The sequence below is a fragment of the Hippopotamus amphibius genome, chromosome 1, assembly GCF_030028045.1.
Source record: "Hippopotamus amphibius kiboko isolate mHipAmp2 chromosome 1, mHipAmp2.hap2, whole genome shotgun sequence".
Classification (NCBI taxonomy): domain Eukaryota; kingdom Metazoa; phylum Chordata; class Mammalia; order Artiodactyla; family Hippopotamidae; genus Hippopotamus; species Hippopotamus amphibius.
Genome location: NC_080186.1, coordinates 62,337,939 through 62,361,740, shown reverse-complemented (window position 1 = coordinate 62,361,740; position 23,802 = coordinate 62,337,939).

Genomic DNA, 23,802 nt, shown 5'->3' with positions numbered 1-23,802 from the left:
TCTAGGTTAGAATGCTTAATGCAGTTCTAGTAGGAGAATGCTTACCTTTCTCTCAATTTTCTGGTTTCTTTAGAGGATTTGGTTCAGCATTGAAATGTGATTGGCAATATCTATTCTCAGGGACCTGCCTCTCCTTTTGAAACAAGCAGTGGATGAGGCAGCCCTCTGAAGTATACAGGCACCACTCCGGGCTATTATTTTGAATAATCTGCTCTGGCTCAGGAACACTCATGCAAGGTGTTGAATGTCTTAAAATATGTGGTGCTACATGAGTGCCTACAGCACCTCAGGGTAAAAACTAAGCCCAGTATAAGAATGAATGATGGAGCCTTTGTGTTTTTCTCAATGTTCAGGCAGGTGTGTTGGCAGTGTGTTGGCATTTACACATGTCTATGTGATACAGCATTCAGACAGAGATAAAACTCTTTGATGATTACACATTTCTACTGCACAAAGAATTCATCTTGCTAAGACAGTTTGCTTCTAATTGTTATGTTGTTTCCTCACATTATCTTGTTTTAAGGGAGAGATGATTTTTACAAAGCTCCATTTGCTTTACATTTAATTTTGCAAATATGCAACCAAATCAAAGGGAAATGCAGTGTGCTCTCTTCTTTAAAGTAAAAATACACATTGATGTCTAAAGAAGAAAATCGATGAGTTACTTTGGGGAAGAATCCAATGTTGGTGCATTCTTGGACTGAACAATTTTCATAGGTAGATTTTATGATTAAATTGTAAGAATTTCTGGTGAAAAACATAATTGAATATGCATGTGGGAAGTTGGGAGGCTAGTGCATGAAGTGGAGGGAGAAGTAAATACGTATGCAGAAAAGAGGTAAGATAATCACATTCAAATGCAACAGGGAAAGAAACAAGGAAGTCCTTTATACTAAAGACTATACTTCCAGCAAATTGAACCTTAGGAATGTGGACATAAATTCAGCCATACTTATTACACGTTTATCACATAAAAGACTGAAACTGATATTAAAGAGTGCTTTTTGAAAAAAAGAAAGATGTTGTTCAATCCTAGAGGAAATACCAAACTATTAAAGGAGAATTACAGAAATAACTGAACATAACACAAAATAAAGCAATGTTTTTTTTAAAAACAATGCAATGCTCAATGGGTACATGACTGGAATATGAGATTTGACCAGGGTATTTAAAAGATCTGGCCCCTGCCTACTTTCTAATTCCTGCTTTAAATCATTTCTTCCTAGACACTTGTCATTCCAGCCCTTCTGGACTTGTTTCTGTGCCTAACTACACTAACCCTCTAGTCAGGAGCTTCTTTCACATGAGGTAGCTCATCTGCCTAGTAGGTTATCATTCCCCTACCATTTTACCTTAGCTGATAGTCTTTGTGAGGATGAATGAGTTTCTACATAATGGACTTGAAATAGTATTTGGTATGTAAGATGAGCACAATTGATGTTCATTATTCTTAGAAATAATATAAAAATCAGTATTAAATTTATTTTGGTGTCAAAGTCATATTTACTCTTGATGGATATATATATCCAATGCCTAAGAAGAGTTGAGGGGGGGCACCTATACCTATAGGAAGGTATATTAATAGGCAGAAAGTAACTTTTAAAAAGAACATATAAAGCACAAACAAGAAAATCGTAGTTGTTAGGGCATCACACTACTGAATCTGTATCACAGATTTCCTGAAACAAGCTTTAAAGTTGTAGTTATATCATACCACTGTGCTATAATTTATATATATTTTAGAAATTCAAATTACCTTAAACTCTGGTTCAGGAGGCCACACTATGTATGTCACAATTAGGAAATGCTTTCTTTCCAATGATAAAAATAAAAACTGTTTAGCAATTAAAAAAATTATTTCAGTTACCTGGGAAATTGTCCTTTTGTGACTTTATCCATTCCCCCCAAATGGAAGAGATGTTGCTGCTTTTTATTATCTAGCTTATTGCCTAATATAAAGTCTCAAACAGTGTCTAGTCTGAACCCATGAAAGTTACAGGTGAAGATATTGAATTAAAAAGACCTTGATCTGTTATTTTTTCAAGACTTGAAATATACATATGCCATGATGGACTATTCATATGTGAAAAGTTGATAACATTGATTTGAAATATTGAAATTAAGGTAAAATAATATTAAAAATGATTATTCATAATTTCTTGGAGCATAGGAATGAAAACAGGTTATCACACAAATTCTTTAAGCAGTCATGTTTTTGCTATGCTTCAATAAATATGAGAATATGAAAAAATATGTCAGACAGGAAAACGTGTTATGCTTGATTACAGTACTTACCTAATTTTGTTTCATTTTATTTACTTATTTTTGTAAGAGTATTCCACTTAATTTGTAAAACTTTGAGAAAGAAGTAAGGTTGTGTTTGGAATACAAGGGTATAACTTTTTAAAGATGAAGCACTAACTTATCACATTGCCCTACTAATAGTTTGGTCAGCAGAGTGTCCAAAATTCAATTTTACAAATATTTAAAATGATAACAATATTTGATCACTTTATTAGCATGTAAGATATGTGATCATAATCAACTTCAAATACTCAAAAGTTATTTATAGATAAAAGAGGAGAGACTCCAAATTTTAGAAGTTGGGGAAAAGATATAACATTAAAGAATCAAGAGTAACAAATTTCTGCAGTTATTTCAAAACTAATGGTTTCTTAAGAGTCCAAATTTAGAGCTATAAGTCCTATCACTAGTCAAATCCAGTGTTTGATAGCAATGAACAATTGCCAAAGAATAATGGCCTCTTTTTCCTTATCGCTACCAATCTTGTCATTGGTACCATTTTATCATCTTTTTGCCTGCCCTTATAATTAGAAAAACACAAAGTCACTCAGAAAGGACAGAAATATTTTAAATGATAGCTTTTACTTCCCCAAGGAGCTGCTAGTACCTACTTGGTTACAATTCATTTATAAGCAATAGAGTTCTTTTAAATCTAAATTATATTTCCTAATTAAGAGTTTCTGTGGGGGAGTCAAGGAAGGGAGGGAATACAGGGATATGTGTATAAAAACAGATGATTGAACCTGGTGTACCCCCCAAAAAAAATAAATAAAAAAAAAAAAAGAGTTTCTGTTAATTCAATTCATATTAAGAAATTCTACACTCACTGAACAAATGTTTATCAAAACCCATTCTAGGCCAGGCACTCTGATTAGATACAAGGTATATACCAATAAATAATAGTAATTCAGTTTTCAAAGGTATTTTGAACATCTCCTCTATATTAAGCAAGCTTTTGTTTTGGTTTGGGTTTGATTCATTTATTTACATATTGCAATCTACTGGGGGAGAGGGAAATAAAGTAAGTAAATATATCTCAAACAAAATGTCAATAAGGCTTAGAATTCTGAAGAAAAATAAAGCAGGAAAAATAGATGGAGAAATCACGGGAGTGCCATTCTAGTCACAGTAATCAGGAAATTCTCTCCACGGAGGTGGTTTTGTAATAAAGATTTGAATGATGTGAGAGTGAACTATTGAATATTTGTGAGAAGAAATTTGTGGGAAAGTTGAGAGAACTGCCAGGCAGAAAGGGACAAGTCTAAATGTTTTGAGGGAGGAATCTGCTTGACTTATTCAAGGCTAAGCTAGAAAACTAGTGGAATGAGCAAAGGGAAGAATCAGAGGTAGTGGTTTCAAGAGGATAAATATGCCAGATGCAAACCAGATCTGTTGATAGTTAAAAATATAGACTTTATTCTAAGTGTGATGGGAATCCAGTGGAGGTTTTGAACTTTAAAATGATCACTATGCTACTTTGTGGATGATGCATTACCATGGATAAGAGTGGAAACAAGATGATCAGTTAGGAAACTGTTGCAGTTGTTGAGGACAAATAAAAAACAAAAAATAACAAAACCAATGGTGACTAGTCTGATGATAGAAAGGAAGGGAGTGCTAAGCAATTGAGAATCAGATACATTTGATAAAAATAAGTTAAGTATGATTCCAATTTGTTAATATGAGCAACAGGGAACTAGTAGTTGTCCTTTAGTAAAATGAAAAAGACCAGGAAAAAAGAAGGTTTGAAGATTGAGGGGAGCAGACATGAGAACAAAGTATTTGTTTTGAATGGCTTTAGTTAGAATATTGATTACACAATTGACTATATGAATCCCAAATGCAAATTGGCACCAGAGATATAACATGTGGAATCCTTAATGTTGACATGGTGCTTAAAGACTTGGGACTAGATAGGATAATTAGCAAAAGAGTATGCAAAAGAAGGGAGCTGAAGACTGAGCAGGCAAGAACACTCCAACTTTTAGAAGCTGGGAGAAAGATCTAACAGAATGATCCGTGTGATAGGTTGAATTTAGTCCACCCGTAAAAGAGTGCCCCATGAGCGCTGCATCGCGAACTCAGTGCATGTGAGGCAACTATTTGAGTTTGGAAAAGAACTACCTAAAAGGATAAGAGAGAAAAGGCTTCCACACACAGAGGAACAGGAATAATGCTGTTCCCACCAGTCAGAATGGAAAACCTGGTGATTTGTGGGGCATCAAATAGATTGCGCAGAAAGCTTTTGCCTAACTAGTGGGATAAAATTAGCCTTAAATTAAATGCTGTTCTGTTCTTATATAACAAAGCTTAAAAGCAAGACCAATATAACTTAACTGAGTTCCAGAAGGAAGCTCAAAACTGTTCATGGAAATACAAAAATATCCAGCACTCAACAAGGTAAAAGTCACAAATATCTGGCATCCTCCCCAAAAGTTACCCAAAATACAAAGAGGTAGAAATGTACTACCCACAATAAGGAGCAGAGAGAAAGAGAATGAAGAGCCATCAGATAACTTTTGTGGGTGATGGATATGTTTATTATCATAGTGGTAGTCATGGTCTGATAGGTGTATACATAGATCAAAACTTATTAAACTGTACACTTTGTGTGCAGTTTAGTATTTGATAATTATACAAATAAATTATACAATAAACCCATTATTGAAAATCTTATCTCCCCAAAATAGAGAGAGAATGGGAGGTGAAGAAGTCAAAAGAGCAACTCTTTGGGGGTGTTTTTTGATAAAGGATAATGGAAGCAGGAGGCAGTGGCTGGAGGAAAGCATAGGATAAACAAAGTTTTATGTGTTTTCTCTGTGTCAGAGAAATAACAGTATTTATAACCTAGAATTTGTAGGAGTTGGTGGTTAAGTGGACATAAGAGATGAGGATAAATTAGATAACTAAAAGGCAATATACTACCAAATTAGAAACAGACTTGGGTTGAGTTTACAGTTGTGGCTTTTACCTGCTGTGTGATCCTGTGCAAATTGCTTATATCCAATGAACATCCTTTTCTTCATCTGTAAAACAGGGATAATAGAAATATCTGCTTTGCAGTGTATCTGGAGTTTTAAAAATTTTAAGTATATAATGGAGACAGCTGGCAAGCCCTATTGAGGCCCGAGACAAAATTAACTTTTTGCCTTTGCTTCCTCTGGGCTGTGTAGACAATGAAAAAGATATTCTTTGCAGATATTCAGCAAGCTTGTCTTATGCAAATGAAGCTGAACAGTTTGCCAGTTTTGTAATATTTTTATTTTCTCTCAAATCTGTTTTCTTTGCTAACTGCATCCAAATCAACTGTCTTTAGTTAGAAAAGTATTTTTGTGATATTTACTATTTGGAAGAAAGAGCAGAGAAAATATATTTTTTGATTTTTTAAAATAACATACGCCAACTATATGACATTCTACAAAAGCAAAACTATGCAGACAGCAAAGACACCAGTAGTTGCCAAGACTTAAGGGGAGGGAGAGATGAGTAGGCTGAGAACAGAAGATTTCTAGGGCAGTAAAACTACTCTGTCTGTTACTGCAGAGGAGGCAAATTTTTCCCCCTACCCTCTTAGGTTTTTTGGCTGGGCCTGAAAATTAAACTGACAGAGCAACAGGAGAAAAGCATACACAGTTGCACAAGTTTTACATGGCATGTGAGTCTTCCTAAGGAATGAAGACACAAAGAAATGGTGAAACCGATTGGCTTTTACATTGAGCCAAACAAAAAGAGGCAATTGTGGAATAGTAGCTAAACTATGTTAACTTTATAATATAGGGAAGGCTAAAGGAAGATAAGAATTATTTTCACAAGGTACATTGATACAGAATTTCCTTGGCTTTGACTCTTCATCGAAGAATGCTTCTTTCCTCCTGGAATAGAGACGCTGCCTTTCACTTGGGAATTTGTACCTCCTGTTTTCAAGAAGGAAAGGGAGCTAAGAATGCCCTTCAGGCATCTGCTGTTTTCAAGTGTCTTTAGCTTAAAATAATGCTTATGCCAAAAAGGGGTGACATATTTTGGGGTGACATAGTTTGCTGCTCTTCAGCACTGCAATGGCGGGCACAGGTCATCATACATTTGTCCAAACCCACAGAATATGCAACACCAAGAGTGACCCCTAAGGTTAACCACAGACTCTGAGTGATTACCATGTGTCAGTGCAGGGTCATCAGTTCTAACAAACGTCCCACTCTGGGGGGATGGTGACAATGAGGAGGCTTTTCCTGTGTCGGGGTAGGGGTCTTATGGGAAATTTCTGTACCTTCTTTTCAATTTTACTGTGACCATAAAACTGCCCTAAAAGAATAAAATCTATTCATTAAAAAAAATTAAAAAGCCATATAGAGTAACTTCTCAGCCCCACCTACAATTCTGTCTCTACCCTTACCCCTCTCACTTTTTACTCTCACCCATGTATGTTGTTCTATGGAACTCAGTGTTTCAAACTCAAACGTGTTTAGGTGTCCATGCTTCAAAATGTACACCCTTTGTTTCTCCTGGGCCCCACTGCTCTCTCTGCACTCCCTCCTTGCCCCCCACGCTCTCTCCACTTGATCAATAGTAACTCACTTTAATGAGGCCCGTCAAACTTCTACTGATTCTTCCAAATCTTTTCTATTTTATGAAACATTTTCCAAACAGCATCCCCTCAGCCCCATCACCCCCCACAATGTGCCCTCTCCACCACAACTCTGCTCACACTGGTAACATCAAATTCTCAGGTCTCTTGATCTCACTAGCCAGACTAGTGTGACCTATTTATAAAAATGAACAAAATATCCAAATTCTGACCTGATTCCTCACCCTTGTTCCTGCCTTCATTTTAATATCTTGGTGTCCTTTCCTTTCTAAAAATGCCCCACTTGAGAAGAAAATCATCAGGGGTTGTCATGGAGCTCTGTGATGCTGTGGAAGAAACACCAACCATGTTGCCAGCTGGACCCTGAAAAGATCATCATGTTTCTGACTGAATGTGCCCACGATCACACCGAATCTGCTTCTGAGTGTCCGCTGCTTACTAACATACACCAGCCCGGCTAACTCACCTCCTGAGCAAGGGTTACTGAGGTGCCCAATGACTGAACTGTCCCCTCCTCTTGACAGTTGGTTCCACAGCTGGTTCCACATCCCTAATCCATCCTTTAATCCTTCAGCACCTGCCTAAAACCTGATTGAAACCCTGGCTACTCCACTCCTCCTTGATTGTGTTTTCTCTTGCTTAGCAAGTTAAATGACTTTTTTTCTTTTTTTCTCCCCTTTCTGGTATAAAGATGTGTTCCTCATGCCCTCTGGTTTGTGGTCCAGAATCCCTCTGTGAATCTCTTGGAGATGGGGGAGGGCAACCTTTGCTGGTTCTCACATTTGACCACACGGCTCCCACTCCTGGCACCCTGAGAGTGCCCACATGCCTGCTCTCCTCCCTTGGTGATTTCTATTTATTTGCCCACCCTTGGAGGCCAGCAGGGGAGCACCTTCTGCATCTCAAGCCCAGCTCTTTCTGGCAGGCTTTTGCAGCAACAGCAATTTTGAGGCGCCAGTAACTCCATTCCTTCCTATTTTTCTCTGGCAGGCAGTCAGAGAGTGGAGGAGGCTATAGGGCATCCAGAAGGCCAGGCACTGCCTTCCATTTTCACTGGGTTGCTCCCTCTGATGGTAGGTCCAATTGTTTAGCTGGAGCTGCTGACTACACTTCCCCTTAACTTTTAGTGACTACCTTCAAGGACCCTCTTGTCTTTCCATCCAGTCTGGCCTCTTAGTGGCACCCTAATGTAGAAGCGAAATTTGTACATGTTGGAAATTTAATTACTAAATTCAGGGGCGGCTCTTTGGAGATCAATGGTCTTTGGCAAATTAAGGGATATGACTGGGTACATCCTACAGGGTCCTAAACATTCTAGGATGGCTAAGAAGATTCTTGAATATTCTGTTAGAATGCCCTCCTAGTACAGAGGTCAACAGGTAATGGGCTCTTGTTGGGACCATCAATGAAGCTTTTTATAAAAAGCACATTTCCTAATGGATGTGTAACTTAGGCAATTAAAATACTATTATGTCACTTTTATAAAGGCTGAGATTGGTTACATTCTTAATATTCTAATTGGCTAAAATATTAAAGTGAGACCCTGATTATGATTTGACTCTGGTTGTAAAATGTTTCAAAGGTATATCCACTTTCCCACCAAAAATAACTCCCCCCCCCAAAAAAAATTTAATTCTAACCAGCAGACATTCATACATCTTAAATGACTGGGAGGTGGGCAATCAAAACAGATTCCTTTTACTCTGCCTCTGGATTCTTTAGTAACATCCGTGGTTTCAGAGCATCAATCCTCCTTCTGAGGAGGTTCTAACTACCTCAGAACTCATGTGCATCTTCAATAAATATTTGTTAAAAGAATAAAAGGTACTGAAGAATGGCTTCTTGCCCCCACTCTTAACCTATTAAAATATGTATTTGGTAAACCCCAAAACAACAAGTTAAAAATTTTTTTGGAATATTTTGTCAATGTAATATAATGTTTAACATAATGTCATCTCATAATCCATGTAATATGCTTCAGACAGACATTGTTGGTTCTTGATGTAGATGAATGAATTTTTATTACTCAGAAGTCCTGGAAGTGGACACTATTATCATCCTCATTTAAAGATAAGGAAACTAAGGCACAGAATAATTGAAAAATATTTCCCAAGTCAGATGACTGGTAAGGTTGACAGTTTGACTCTAGCATGCATGTATTTTACCACTACCCTCTTACTGCTATTTCTATGCTGTATATGAGATTTCCATGAAATAATGTAAAGAAGTCCCCAACAGTGAGACCCTAACAGAAGACACTAACCCTAAGGAAGAAAGGAGAGAGAAGGTTGTACTTAGTGTTCTTGATGATTTGGAACATTTTTAGAATACAACTCATGTCTTACTTCAACGCATGTCATTGCACCTATTTTACTTACTTGTAAACAGCTGTAATTTTTTTTATTATTATAAAATCCTCAGCTGTACATACTGAGGATTTTTCTCAATCTTTGTAGGAAACCTGGATGAATAAAGCAATAGATTCAAATTAGACACCCACAATAGGTGGGAGCAATTTGAACCGTCTTTTGGAGGGTTTACAGCAATTTAAATAAAATTTTCTCTGATATTAGCCATGGAACCATTTTACATTAGTGGACTTAATTTAGGGTTGTCATGACATTTATAAAAAAATGAAATCTAACACATCCGTAGTCGTGAAACAACATCAATAAGAAACCAAAGCCACTGCAAAGAAAAAAAAAAAAAGACACCACCCTTCTACCAAATGTAAATCACTTCTTCAAAGTGTATCTGTATCCTTGTTTTTTTTCATGAAATTCTAAATTTCACAACTTTTAGGAGGATTTCAGTAGTCAACCACTCTGCATACCATTAGTATGCTAGGACATCAAAGGGAAATGGATAAACATCAGGCTTTATTTCCAACAGGAAAATTATTGTGCACAACTATTCATAGTTCAAACATTTTCAAAAATAATATTTAATATTTAAAGGAAAATGCTACTCAAGGTACTGCAGGTTTTCTCATGCATTATCTACCTTTAGGAAATATGAAGAACTAGAATATAAAAAATGGGAAAATGGAAAAATTCTTCCTACCTCACAAAAGGTTTTGTTTTGGTGGTGTTCAAGTAAATGATGAGATGTTGAAATAGAAGAATGTGTCACAATAAGTATTAATTATAATCTAAACAAATAAAGCTTCATGTTATGTTGCAGGGAGAGAAAACCTTTCCCTTCTTTGCTTCTAGGTTCTTTGACTATTCTAATAATTAAACTGACATAAAACAGACTAATAGGAGAAAAACAAATTTAATCTCATAGGTATGGACGCCACAAAAATATGAGGCTCCCTAAAGTGACCAAAACAGGCAGCTTTTGTCCTTTCAGATAAGGAAACAATACACTTGCGAATTGACAAAACAAAGGGGTTTGGACTTGGGATAGCAAATTAGTGAAGAAGTAACAAGAGTTGTCTATACACCCTTCTCCACCCTGAATTCCCACTCTCTGGTGGTAGGGAGGGTAACTTCACATGGGAGATTTGTTTCCTGCTTTCAGGGGGAGGAAGGAGGGTCAGAGTGTTTTTCTTGCACCAGCTGTTTCTTAAGTAATTTTAATTAAAATAATCAATATGCCAAAGTGGCATATTTCAGGTGGCATATTCTGTTCTCCTTCAATGTCTTATGCCTCAGCATAGTTAAAATATAGTGTTGGCATTTAAATTCATCATGAGGTCAGAGTCTAACTAAGGAAATCCAGCCTTACACTGTAAAGCGGCAAATTAAGGCAATTTCTCAGGTAATTTAAAGTAACACAACCACTTTGTCTTCCATGCTTCAGGAAAGTGGAAACAGCACTTATTAAACAGCAGATAAATTCTATGTTTCAGATTGGGTCAATAATAGAACTGCAATTAAATCCAGGGCTCAGAATAAATTCTAGAAGGAACATTGTTTCTATATTACAATGAGCACAGAGAACATTTTTTATTGTTGAAACACCTTGTATTTTAGGTATGCACAACTATGTTTACTAAACCCAACTGCAATAGTCTTAAAATGGAATGAAAAGCTATAAAAACAACAGCATGAAGTAAGACTGTAGGTAATTTATGTTCCTAAGCATCTCGTTTATATAATTTATCCATCATAATCCAGATCCACCACCTCTTCTGCTTTACTTGAGAGTCGAAACTTTTTAACTCATCATTTTGTTTCCTACATCCTCATTAACGCATCAAGTCTGGAATTTAAGGGGAACTCCATCCTTAGTTCTTCCCTCCCAAACTCATAAAGGCTACATGATAGATATTTGGTAAAAAGTGGGCCTCTCTCTCTCCCTCTCTCAAAGGAAACACTTAAAGCTACTGTTTCTGGAATCACCATCAAATACTTTTTCTCCCCTCCCAAGGCAGGCACCTACATGATAGGACATTCTATGAAATATGCTGGGAATGTTTTTTAAGGGTGATTTTACTTAACCAAGAAGTCTAGAAGGAGGAGAATGACCTAGCCTGCCACATTTTCTTTATGAGAACATCTTCCTGGTGATCTATGGCTTCATGAAGTAGACATAGAGTTTCAAATTTGCCCTTGAATCCTGGGTCAAAAAATGCCACCAACACATATTCTTTCTTGTCACACATTTCAATGGACTTGTAGTTTGTCAAGCCAGTGTCATTACTTTGAATTTGATTTGTGAGCATTCCACAGAAAGGTATTTATGCCCATCAATAATAAACAGAAGTACCTGACTTTGATTTGCATTACTGTATTTGAATTCCTGAATGAATGTTGAAAACAGCCCATGTTGATCTCTATATATCTTCCTTTCTCCCTCCCCCCCTTCCCTTCCTCTTTTCCTTCCTTCTTCCTTCCTTCCCTCCATCCTTCCTTTTTAAAATTATTTCTTTCAGATGATGAAAACAAGAAAAATGACTAGAGAAACTAGGAATAATCCTGAAACTTTGATATAAGGACAAAAACAAATACTTGCCCCACAAACACCCATTTTTCTCTTGAGAACCTCTGGGGAACTAGCTAAAATGGTTGCTAGGCATCCTGTTCTTCGTCTCATAATGAGTTAGAACTTTCTTCATGTTACTGAGATACTATGGCAAAATTCTAAAATGACTAGCCTTTTATTTTATAGCTCCAACTTAATATTTTAGGTATATCTATAGTAATTAATTAAAAATATATTCTATGAGGTATACATGTTCCCAGAATACTATGACCTTTTTAGCAACTTGGGTATTTTTTTTTTTTAAGTCTCCATATTTTACTGCCTTGCAGTTTACCTGGAAAAAGTACTCACTAATTTGATCACAGAATTTTTGTCTATTTTATCATTCTACAAAAAGAGCTGTATTTTCCACTACTTCCCTTGAGAGACTGTGCATGAATTTATCAGCAATGAGATTAATAAAGAAATTATATTAAGAGCTAGAGAGATAGGTAAATAATATACTACACATTCACACACAGACACACAATTGTGTCTATGAGCACATATGATCTTTCTCACAAAGATGCACACACATATGACCTATTTATTTCTAGTTATAACTCTACTAACCTTGATTAACATATCTTTATTCTCTTTACAGTTTACAGATCTCTGTATACATTTTTCTTTTTCATTTTCATTGTTTTTTAAATTTTTATTGTAGTATGGTTGCTTTACAATGTTGCATTAGCCTCCACTGCACAACAAAATGAATCAGCCACACGCATACAGATATCCCCTCCCTTTTGGACTTCCCTCCCATTTAGGAACCACAGTGCATTAGGTAGAGTTCCCTGTGCTATACAGTATGATCCCGTCAGTTGCCTATTTTACACATAGTATCAGTAAGGTACGTGTCAATCCCAGTCTCCCAAATCCTCCCACCCCTCGTTTTTCCTTTTTCATTTCATTTTCATTTTTCAATCTAAAGTACTTTTAAGATTTCTTCATTTATGGATGTATTGTATTATTTATTTTTATTGCCTTTCCCTTGAATGTTTATTTTGGATATTCAGGTGAATGAACTAGACCACATATAATCTCCACAAGAAATAGGGTGCCAAGGGAGCAATACAGATGGTTATCTAAGTCATGCTACTGAAGGAATATCATATTTCTGACCCAAGTTCTTCTACATCCTTACCATTGGTCTTCTTTTCCTTAATGACTCATTGTAAATTCATCTGTAACACTCTGTCATCTATTAGTCTTTCAGTTCTTACTATGTTCCAAAGCTGGTACATTGATTCAATCCCATATTCCCAGACCAGAGTTTCCTAACCGACAGTGAATGAACTGTCCCATCTATTCCTGTCCCAAATTTTGTTTCCTAATCTTTTTCAATTTTGTTTTGTTGGCTTTTCTTTTATTTTGTGAAAGCAGAGACCATATGTCTCATTAGATTTTTAAGAGACTCCAAAAGTACTGAAAAAGTTCAGCCTTGATAACAGTTAAGATCTTTTCTTTTTTTTTTTTTAAAGCTCTTTATGGGAATATAATTGCTTTACACTGTTGTGCCTGTTTCTGCTGTACAACAAAGTGAATCAGCTGTATTTATACATATATCCCTATATCCCCTCCCTCCCAGGATTCCTTCCCACTCTCCCTATCCCACCCTTCTAAGTCATCACCCATCATCAAGTTGATCTCCTGTTTTATGCAGCAGCATCCCACTTGCTATCTATTTTACATTTGGTAGTGTATATATGCCAATGCTACTCTCTCACTTTGTCCCAGCTTCCCCCTCACGCCCCACCCCATGTCCTCAAGTCATTTCTCTACATCTACATCTTTATTCTTGCCCTGTCACTGGGTTCATCAGTACCATTTTTTTAGATTCCATATATATGAATTAGCATACTGTATTTGTTTTTCTCCTTCTGTCTTACTTCACTCTGTATGACAGACTCTAGGTCCATCAACCTCACTACAAATAACTCAATTTCATTCTTTTTTGTGGCTGAGTAATATTCCATTGTATATATGTGTCACATCTTCTTTATCCATTCATCTGTTGATGGGCATTTAGGTTGCTTCCAATGTAAATAGTGCTGCAATGAACATTGTGGTATGTGTTTCCTTTTGGATTATGGCTTTCTCAGGGTATATGCCCAGGAGTGGGATTGCTGGGTCATATGGTAGTTCTATTTATTGGTTTTTAAGGAAGCTCCATACTGTTTTCCATAGTGGCTGTACCAATTTACATTCCTATCAACAGTGCAGGAGGGTTCCCTTTTCTCTGCACCCTCTCCAGCATTTATTGTTTCTAGAGTTTTTGATGATGACCATTCTGACTGGAGTGAGGTGATACCTCATTGTGGCTTTGACTTGCATTTCTCTAATGATTAGTGATGTTGAGCATCTTTTCATGTGTTTGTTAGCCATCTGCATGTCTTCTTTGGAGAAATGTCTATTTAGGTCTTCTGCTCATTTGTGGATTGGGTTATTTGCTTTTCTGGTAATAAGCTGCATGAGCTGCTTATATATTTTGGAGATTAATCTTTTGTCAGTTGCTTCATTGGAAAATATTTTCTCATTCTGAGGGTTGTCTTCTTGTCTTGTTTATGGTTTCTTTTGCTGTGCAAAAGCTTTTAAGTTTCATTAGGTCCCATTTGTTTATTCTTGATTTTACTTCCATTATTCTAGGAGGGGGGTCAAAAAGGATCTTGCTTTGATTTACGTCATAGAGTGTTCTGCCTATGTTTTCCTCCACGAGTTTTATACTGTCTGGCCTTACATTTAGCTCTTTAATCCATTTTGAGTTTATTTTTGTGTATGGTGTTAAGTGTTCTAATTTCATTCTTTTACATGTAGCTGTCCAGTTTTCCCAGCACCACTTATTGAAGAGGCTGCCTTTTTTCCATTGTATATTCTTGCCTCCTTTGTTAAAGATAAGGTGCCCATATGTGCATAGGTTTATCTCTGGGCTCTCTATTCTGTTACATTGATCTATATTTCTGTTTTTGTGTCAGTATCATACTGTTTGATCACTGTAGGCTTGTAGTACAGTTTGAAGTCAGAAAGCCTGATTCCTCCAGCTCCATCTTTCCTTCTCAAGATTGTTTCGGCTATTCTGGGTCTTTTGTGTTTCTATACAAATCATAAAATTTCTTGTTCTAGTTCTGTGAAAAATGCCATTGGTAATTTGATAGGGATTGCAGTGAATCTATAAACTGCTTTGGGTAGTATAGTCATTTTCACAATGTAGATTCTTCCAATCCAAGAACATGGTATATCTCTCCATCTGTTTATATCATCTTTGATTTCTTTCAACAGTGTCTTATACTTTTCTGCATATAGGTTTCTTGCCTCTTTGGGCAGGTTTATTCCTAGGTATTTTATTCTTTTTGTTGCAATGGTAAATGGGATTGTTTCCTTAATTTCTCTTCCTGATCTTTCGTTGTTAGTGTATAGGAATGCAAGAGATTTCTGTGCATTAATTTTGTATCCTCCTACTTTACTAAATTCATTGATCAGTGCTGGCAATTTTCTGGTAGCTTCTTTAGGGTTTTCTATGTATAATATTATGTCATCTTCAAAGATTGACAATTTTACTTCTTCTTTTCCAATTTGGATTCCTTTGATTTCATTTTCTTCTCTGACTACTGTGGCTAAAGCTTCCAAAACTATGTTGAATAATAGTGGTGAGAGCGGGCACCCTTGTCTTGTTGCTGTTCTTAGAGGGAATGCTTTCAGTTTTTCACCATTTAGAATGATGTTGGCTGTTGGTTTGTCATATATGGCTTTCATTACATTGAGGTAACTTCCTTCTATGCCCACTGATAATCTCAATAGATGCAGAAAAAGCTTTTGACAAAATTCAACATCCATTTATGATAAAAAACTCTCCAGAAAGTGGGCACAGAATTAAGTTACCTCAACATAATAAAAGCCATATATGACAAACCAACAGTTAAGATCTTGATAACAACGCTGAGTGACTGTAGGGACACCTCCATTCTCTCCTGATATCTTTTTCACACGTTAGGATAAAGGAGAAGTCATGGTCTGCCCACTTCTAAAATGCGTGGGTCTGAAAGCAGTAATCTCAGCTTATGGCATCTTATTTATAAAAAGTTAATATGATCTATAATCTCAAAAATTAGATTGACTCCCTAATAACAACAGATCTGATTAATTACTTGTAAGTTTAATTGAGCTTAATCTCTCTGTTAATAATAGATCTTGAAAATTCAGAATCCTTAGGTAATAAGCTGCATAATCCAAAGGGTGGCCAAGTGATGTGGATGATCTTCTCAACATGTACTAACATCTTGTATGACTCTGGACATCTTGCTGTTCCTCAGTTACCTTGCCTTCAAATTGGAAAGCTAGGAGTTCCACTACTTCCTTTGCAAGGTTACCATGAGGGTAACATAGAATAACTGAAAAGCTAAACTATGTATACACAATTCATATGTGTGTATGAAATTTTTGAGCCCTGAATGAGAATAAGGCCTATATACACTGTAGCATTCCCTGGAAAAATCTATTGGCCAATGTTCTGACATTGAATATTCATATACAATATAATGTTTTCATTTAAATTGAGAGATGGATATATGAGCCTTCCCAACATAGGATTTCCCCTTCTTTTCTTTAAGTATTTGCTTTGGTAAATGAGAGGTTGTATATCAGGGTAGATAAAAAGTATTTGTTTTGTAGTCAGATAAATTTAAGCTTTTATCTTTACACTGACATTTACTAGATCTGGGTCACTAGGATGTTAGTAGGTCCTTTATAAATGACAGTGTTCTCTATATTTTTGTAGAAGCCAACTATAGTTTCATTTACTAACATCAGATTTTTTCTTTACAAGTTCCTTGCTACATTTTTTATCCCACTTCCAACTTCTTAAAGCCTAATTGTAGTATTGTTTTGAACTTATTGATGTTTTATCACTTCTAGGATCATCTATGAATGTTATCAAAGTGCTGATAATTTATTCCTCTAGCAGAGAGAAAACTTCTAGGATCTGCTGAAACTTCTAAAGATGGTTTTTTTTCCTACATCTATTTCTAAGTACCTTAATTTTTAAATCACCCTTCTCAAAGCAAAGCAAAAGTACCCAGTAAAGACTGTCTCTAAAGTTCAAAGTGAAGAAAAGCTATATCGTCACATTTTACTCCACCCAAGTTGTGGCTCTTTTCATTTCTCTCTTCTTGTTTAGCTAACAACTATTCTTTTGGGAAGATGCATGCATTTAAATGCTTCTAAAATTTAATTTTGATTCATTTGGTTTTTAATAATTCCTTAAATGGTCTTGAAATTTAATCTATTTTTGTAGAATATTCAGAAGTAACATTCATGTAAATGATTTTAGTTGGTCTTATAAAAACTTTCTACGAAGCAAACAAAAAACTTTTGTAAAGATAAAGCACAAAGATTTGGTAAATGTAAAAGTAAAGAAATTGAAAGGATAACTGGCTGGTATGTCTGCCTTCCTTCCTTCCTTATTTCCTTCCTTCTTGAATTATTTAAAAGTAGTGTCAAACATCTGCAACTTACTTTCAGTGTATTCAGGAGGGAGAGAGAAAGAGAAAAATAAATATGGCAATTGTTAACCATTAGTGAATGAACATGTACATTTTTCTACTAGTCTTTCAGCTTCTCTTTAGGTTTGAAATTTATCAAGACATAATTTAAACTCTGTATGTATATCTGGTTCTCAAAATATGTTAGGTATTTTGATAGACACTGAAAGTATTCACTGTTGAACCAAAAAGATGAAGTCCCTGTCCTCATGGGGCTTATGATATTGTGCAGGTGACATGCATTAAATCAATATTTAAAAAATTTTTAAAATCAGCGTTGGTAAGTGTGATGACTTAGTCTGATGTATATATAGGATCCCCGCCTCTAAGCACTGGAAACCTCTGGCAGGGCAATTGGTCAGCTTCAGAGCCTTCATGACAAGGCCAATCCACCAAACAAGGAAAAGAAATTGCCTTAGCTGGGCCTTTATCTATCTTTTCCTCCCATCCTCTTTGCCTCCATTCACTTTGCCATTCATGGGATCAATAGCCTACTTCTTCTTTATACCACCAAAAATAATTTCAAACACTATTTGTGATATAAGTACAATATGTAGGGGAACAGTCTTTTGGGCTGTGAGCTGCCAGGCTTTAGACTCTGAATAGAAGTTCTCTTGGAGTCACGTGATTAATAGAATATATATGGATGCCACGCATACAATTTCCGGGTCGCTCCTCTAAAAGGAAGCTGTTTCCTTTCGACTTCCTCATTCCCTTTCCAAAGACTGGAATGGGGAGTGGTTGAGAGCTAACGTTCACTATTTCAATAACGTGGGGCATGAACTTGTAGAGGAGATTCATTCCTCCATGCTGAACCATGTCCCTACCTCTGTTCAAAGAAGAAAACAAATTCTCTCATTGGAACTGCTCTGGTTTTAAATCTCTTTGTTATAGCCAGCTTGATCCATATTCTTACTAATGTACACTTAAGTGAAAACCCAGGAATCACAATCGATTTTTCCTTCTATGTTCCTCACATTTTCATTTCTGCTACCATAGTTTATGTCCTCATTGACCTTCGCTTGAACTACCTAAGTAGTCACAGACATGGTCTCTGAACCCTCTGACTCCCTCATGTCTTCCTCCTCCTTCACATTTCCATCAGCTTTATCTTTCTAAAGCCCAAGGTACATTTATATTACTTATATTACTTATTCTCCTCAAGGATATGCAAATGATTACTCTGTTACCTAGAGAATAAAATCCAAACTCTAAGCTTGCCATTCAAAGTGTTGCGTGCTTTGGCTTCACCTTGTATACTATGCCCAAGTGGTTTTGTTGAGAGAGGAATACCCTCCCCAACTTCTTTATTCATTGAAATTCTAATAATCCCTGAAATTCTAATAAGGCTGGCTTGCATTGCACCTATTATGTGAAGATCTTTTCTCAGTTCTTCAGATTCAATTCATAATCCTTCTTGTACTGCTTACACACAACTTTGCTTTTACCTCTTTCAGTCAAATATTATAATTTCTTTAATGTATATCTGTACTACTAGAATATAAACTCCTTGAGGATATGCACTGAATTTTATTTTTCTGTGTCATTTTTATTGCTATCATCTACAGAAAATTGCATATTTCTCCATACATCAGAGGTAACAAAAAATGTTTATTAGGTTGAACTGACTTGAAGAAAGTTAATTCTCCAATCACTTCTCCAATCTGCTTTCCAGAAATGATCATTGCTGGAAACCAGGGTACTAACAGAGAAATCTTACAAAGAGGAAGAAAAAGAGAGAAAGAGAGGGAGAGATTTCATAACATTTTCCCTATATTTGGGTGTTTTCTTTTATTTACTTTAAGCAAGACATGATTTCCATTTTCCAAAAGAAAAGATCTTGAATATATTATAAGAAAAAGATAAGGCTTTCTGGACACCAAAGAATTCTTTCAAAATAACTTTTGGATGAGTTAAGTATAAAAGAATCCAAAACATAGAAATTAAGTTTCCCTTGAGAGACACTGGGCTTAAAAATAGAGAAGAAACATGTTTAAAATAATATAGAGCTCAAAACCTTGAAGAAAGATTTTTAGAAAACAAAATGCTAAAGTTTAATAATATGGTAAAATTAAACTTTAATGGCATATTATTCAAATATTTTTACTCTCTATTAACTTCCTCCAAATATGGACCATTCTAAATGACAGATTGTTTTCCTTTTTTTTTTTTTTTTAGAATCATGGTTTGACTTGGTGATCAAACCAGTAAGATAGATAGAAGTTATCTATCCTCTCATTTTACAGTGAAATGTTAATGAGAACTCTTATTTAGAACTTGTTGACAATGTTGTAAGTGTATTTCTAAGTAACATCTCAATTAATCTGAACAACAATCCATGTTTTCCAGATGTCAGGGTTTTTCTCGACTCTGCAGCCCATGCTCTTTCCTGTACCTCATGTGGCTTCAGTGTGTCGTTCCTTATCTTGAAACTCCTTCCAACTTCACAGATTATAATAAGGAGTAAAAAGAAATTGTTATCTTCCCTAAAAGTCTCCCCATAACTTTGATAAAAGAAATAACATCTGACTCACTTCTGAATTTTTTTTGAGGATTAACTCTAAATAAATTTGGCTAAATGATGGTTAGCTAGCTAATGTGTAATAGTAATAATAGCAACCACTTACAGCCTGCTTTCTTATATCAAGTATTATGCTGAGTATTTTTATACCTAAGCTCAATTCTCACTACAGCCAAATAAAGTAATTAATATTATTCTCACTTTGCAAGTGGAGAAGTGAAAATTCTGGAAAGTTAAGCAAGAAGCCCATAGAATCACAACTAGCAGAGGTAGAAATTGAATCCATATCTGTCTAGTTCAACATCTTATACTCTTTACTATGATTTCTTATTGTTCTTACTTTGAAATCTATAAAGCATGAGTAATAAAAGTATTACCACAATAATGAGTTTCACGCATATCAGTTGGAATAGTATGCAAATTTAAATTATGAAGAGAAATTATTCTCCCTTGGAAAATTCGTTCATGCAGGTCAGTAAGTTTGTAACTTTAAAGTCATATCCATCTATGTATGACCCCCAAACTCCTATGGGTATATATATCAGCATTGCAATAAGATGAGTAGAAAATACAGCAATTTATTGCTTCATTTTACTTCTCATACTGACAAATAGAAACCTTATCTACATACAGGAAATTTCAGGCAATATTTAGCCACTTTATCTTGGTTAATCCATGCGATGAAGTGAGTATTATTAAGTAAGCAGTAACACATGACATGATGCATGTAACACTGTAATGAAGCCACGCTTGAGCTTGTTGGTGATGCACGGACATCCTACTCCATCGGATGCTGTCATTCTTTAACAATGGGAGCTCTGGAATTAGCCACTGATGTCTTGATACCCTTCATTGCTGAGAATAAAGAGGATCAGACATGGGTTTGAGAACATTTTTTTTTAATTCCCCACTCTTTTATCAATTTTTAATAGTTTGCGTTGGCACTATATTTATATAGTTCAAAAATCAAAATAATACAAAAAGATATACAGTAAGAAGTCTTATTCTCACTCTTTCTCCTATCTCTCTCATCCATGATCTCCATCGTCACAATCAGATAATTATTTTTACTACTTTTTCTAAGTTTATCCTTCAGAGACTTTCTATGCAAATGCAAACAGATACACATATAAATTTTTATTTTTGCTCTTTCTTACATGACAGGCAGCATACTACCCACATTATTCTGCACTTTGATTTTTCACATATTTTTATGTCTTGTGAGATCTTTACAAATATTTTGACAGCTTCATAGTATTCCATTACTTAGATATAAATAAGTCTACACTTATTTAACTAAAAGTTTCTACCTGAGTTACAAAAACATCTGCATACGGAGAAAGCATATATTAAAGAGAATATAACATTTGCCAAACAAGCTCTCCTCGATTTTCTATTCCATTTTCAGTTGGGGGCCAGGTGCTATACAACTAGATCTGGCTAAACAATATATATACTCAGAAGGGAAGGATGTCATCTCCAGTCTGATTCTTGATACTTTCTCCCACTAAGCCATGAACAAGGATGCTGAATATTCCTAATGTTGCAGCTACAAGGATGAGACCTTCACCAGTACACATATCTGGGCAAATTTTACTGCAGAGCTCTCTGCCACACCATAATGGTGACATATTGTTTTGTATAATTTGGAGCTTATTTTGATATTATATAGAATTGCACATCTCACACTAGAGGAATGTTAGCTAATGTTTAGTGGCCAAGGAGTCCTTAGGTCTCTGTGTGGAAATGTTGAATATTATGTGCCGTTGTTTTTCTGGAGAGTGACTAGAAATCATTAGATTCCTAAAAGGAGCCCAGGATGTATAGTAAGTTTAACATTATCAATCTGGCTTAACCTCTTATTTATAAATAATTTAAAAAAGTGCCAGAGAGACTGGGGTTTTGCTCTAGAAGCTGTGGCTAAATTTCAGATCTCCACCCTTTCAGTTCTGGCCATGCCTCATCATGGCCAGTCTAGGACAGTCCATTAAACACACAGCCCTGAATAAAGCCAAGTCCTTGTTCCTAACTTCGTCAGCATATACACATCTTCAATAGCTGTGGGAAGCCTTGTGTCCTTGACTTCATGCAACACGTTCATTGTCTTCTTCATTTCATCTGTTCAAATCCTCACACCAAAAATTTAGAAGGTAGCTTGGATCTCTCACTTCACTCTCTTCCCCACAAAAAACATCTCCAAATTCATCCAAACCACGTAAAAGTCCAATCAGGCCCTCCTTCAAAATATATCCCAAATTGATCAGTTGGCAGCATTCTCATCACTGCCATTGCATTGCAAGTCTCTCTCTCAGTGATGCTGACAGCCCCTGGTTGCCATCCTTGCTCCCATTCAGGATGCCCTCTGTACTTGTGAGGAAAGTAGAATGATCTTTTTTAAAAAGTAAATCAGGGGACTTCCCTGGTGGTTGAGAATCTGCCTGCCAATGCAAGAGACACGGGTTCAATCCCTGGTCCGGGAAGATCCCACATGCCATGGAGCAACTAAGCCCGTGCGCCACAACTACTGAAGCCTGCAGCCTAGAGTCCATGGTCTACAACAAGGGAAGCCACCGCAGTGAGAAGCCTGCGCACTTCAACGAAGAGTAGCCCCCGCTCACCACAACTAGAGAAAGCCCACACACAGCAATGAAGACTCAATGCAGCCAATAAATAAATAAATAAATAAAATTTTTAAAAAATAGTAAACCAGAACTTCTTAACGGCTTATCACACTTCAAAAAATATTTATTTTTAACCGTAGCCAACAAGCCTCTCCCTAATAGCTCTGGGTTGCATTACTGTTCTCATCTACTAGAAAAGGCTTCCCACAAATATCTGCATAGCTGAATATTCTTTACATTCAGGTGTCTGCTCTAAAGTCATCTCCAGGAGAGGTCTTCCCTGACCACTTGAAGGAATACTCCTTCGTTCTACCAATCTCTATCCATTTACTCTATCTTCTTCTTAATAGAACTTAACACTTGATTTTGAAAATTTGTTTGTTTATAGTCCATCTCACTCCATCTATAATGTAGGCTCCATGAGGTCCAGAATCTTGTCACTTTTGCTCAAAGCTGAATCGCTGTACCTAGGATACGAGTTAGTACCTATTAGTGCTTAATATTTATTAAATCTATCAATAAATTTTCATTTTCCAACCGTTTATCCAAGTTGTTGCTTTGCTGAGAATTCCCTTCATTTTCTTCTATCATCTGAACACTACTCATCTTTAGGTTCCTAGACTTCTATGATTTAGCTGCCTCCTGCTTCTCTTGATCTTTAGCTTTTTCTGACACCTATAGCAGTTACAGCTACAAAATAGAACTTTTGTCTCTTGACAGGGGAGACAGTATCATATCTGAGAAAACACTTTGCCATAGAAATCAGAAAACTTACCCCCTACCTACTTTTGATTCTAATGCTATTGAAACATGACCCTGGATAAGTTATTTAATATCTCTGGATCCCAGTTCTGAAATCCGTGAAATGGGAATGTAAACATGATGGTAATAATGCGATGTTCCCTCCATAGCTGCCTGCCCGACACCTGGACTGCATTTCACTTAATATACACAAATTAAAAGACATAATCCATGTTTATGCACCTTGTAAATAAAAATGCCAATGTAAAGTAACGTCGTTGTTGTTGCTATGGTTGTTGTTGTAATATGTTGTGTGAAGTTATGGTTCACCTCCATGATTCAATTTTCTCGGTGTTTCTTTTTAGCCCTAGTAATAGTGTCAATACGGAAACCTAGAAATTAGCCCTTTGAGTTTCTACAGCATTTCTTCCAAGAACATTAGAAGAGTATTATGTAGCCTCTTGTAAAGTTAAACATTATTGCTTGTTCTATGCCTACATTTTATGTAAATTAGAGTTTCTTTCT